Genomic DNA, 2,148 nt, shown 5'->3' on the forward strand with positions numbered 1-2,148 from the left:
CTCTTGGCATTTTTTAAATTACTGCTCCTATACGGGAAAATAACTCTTCAGATCGTAATTTTTAATTTATTTTTGTTTCATCCGTGCTTTGATATGATTAATGGGTGCTTGTACAGTTTAATCAAGAAATCAAAAAATAAAAAAATATTGAAAAAAATATATATTGTATGTACTATGGATTCGTTATGGATTAAAATTTTCATGAAAAAAGAAATCACTTGATTTGATCCAGCAGTTATTTTTATTTATTTATTTATTTTTTTTTTTTTACCAAGGAAAATCAAATTTTAATGAGATCGATCGGGTAACGGCTATCTTTTTTTTTTTTCGATTAGGAGAAGGGAACGCCAGGAGAAGATAACTCCAATCACCGTTTAAAGTTTTTCAAATTTTGACGAGATTATTTTGTTTTGAAACATGAGCAGAAAAAAATACCTAGATAAATATTTTTCCCTTATTTTACAGAATTTCTTTTTTCCTTTTTTAATCTTTTTTTCATTATGTCCTTTGTATAAGCCACCCCTCCTCGTGTCCCTAAATAGCCAAATGGCGATGATAGATCGATTACAATAAAATTTGATTTCCTCTGTAAAAAAAAGTACTTGATAAAATTAAGTTACTTTTTTTCGGAGAACTTCATTCCATAACGCGTCTGCACAATATAACTCGTTTTTTTTTCAATATTTTTATTTTTTATGTCTTGATTAAACTGTGCAAGTGCCAATTAATGAAATACAAAACTGTTTGATTTAATTACATAAATATCTTTTTAGTTTAGTGCTTTGATTTGAATTCTAAAAGTTTTCATTCGTTTGTATTTGTTCTCATTGAAAAGATTATGAATTTATGTTGTTCACATGTAAACGACCTTGACATTGAATATTACAGTAAAATGTAAGTTCCGTTAAGAATTGAGGTGTTTTGTGAAAAAGTTGGTATGTTTTAATGATAGTAAATTATTTGTTATGGATTAGTGAATGAAAGTTTTGATATACTGATATCTGTTAGAATTATATGGAGGTATTTTATTTTTTTTTTATTAGTGTTTGGTGGTGGTAAGTATAGAAGTGTGATATAAAAACAGTAAGGTGCATCACATAAAAAAATTATACTTACCTGCATCCGGTCCTTCGGGGCCTGGGCAACAAGTGTCAAGCAAAGACCAGCAAGACCTTAGTCAATGTAGGGGCAACCCTTCATACCAATTGTCACTACCCAGCTCCCCTACTCTCCGGGGAGTTGGTCCTCATTTCCCTTCACTCCTCACTTTAAAAATCGGCCTTGTCCCTAATTTGCTCGGTGGGCGAGCAAATAAATACCTACCTGCCTCCAGTCCTTTGTGGCCTGGGCAGCGGATGTCAAGCAAAGATCAGAAAAGACCATATGTGGGGCCAACCCCACATATCTAAACTTGGTCACTGAATGGGCAACCCTTCATACCAACAGTTTCTAATCCAGCTCCCATTTCCCACCTCTCGGGAGCTGGTGCCCCCCTTCCCTCCCCCTTCCCTCCATTTCCACATTAAAAAACGGCCTTGTGCCTAATTTGCTACGTGGGGAAGCAAATGAATACAAAGACCTTGGTCAACATAGGTGCAACCCTTCATACCAATTGTCACTATCCAGCTCTCCTACTCCCTGGGGAGTTGGTCCTCATTTCTCCTTCACTCCTCACATTAAAAATCTGCCTTGTGCCTAATTTTCTCGGTGGGGGAGCAAATAAATAGCCTTACCTTACATAGGGGTAACGGTGATCATTAAGGTCGTTCCCCCAGACCGAGGCCCATCCATTGCACTACGGTTGGGTTGACCTTTGCGATCATCCCCAATGTGGACGACTCGGACATGCTATTTCTAAGTGTGGGGTCTGTGTACGCGCTTACCCCGACAATACAATCAAAATCAGAAATCCTTTCCTATTTCTTCCAAGTACCTCTCACTCGTAGGTCTATACTCCCTCCGCTTAATCACCCTTAATCTCTGTAATACCAAAAAACAGGCCATTTCTTTCGACCAGTTTATTATCCACTTAAATTCTAACGTCCTGGTTGTATCTAATTTGCATGTAAATTGTAATGATAGCGTGTTCCAATCTTATTCTTACACATCCATGCACAACACAGCATGACATGGTGGAAAGCGGTATTA

The 2,148-nt window shown here is 36.6% G+C and overlaps 1 non-coding gene across 1 annotated transcript; it reads left to right on the forward strand.

Annotated features, from left to right (window-relative positions):
• Nucleotides 1–1,725: 1,725 nt before the first annotated feature.
• On the forward strand, nt 1,726–1,888 carry LOC145249116 (U1 spliceosomal RNA). The gene has a single exon (XR_013863494.1). It is a non-coding gene; the product is annotated as a U1 spliceosomal RNA (small nuclear RNA).
• The last annotated feature ends 260 nt before the right edge of the window (nt 1,889–2,148 follow it).

This window comes from Euprymna scolopes, chromosome 27, assembly GCF_053919585.1.
Source record: "Euprymna scolopes isolate OS-2025 chromosome 27, ASM5391958v1, whole genome shotgun sequence".
NCBI lineage: Eukaryota > Metazoa > Mollusca > Cephalopoda > Sepiida > Sepiolidae > Euprymna > Euprymna scolopes.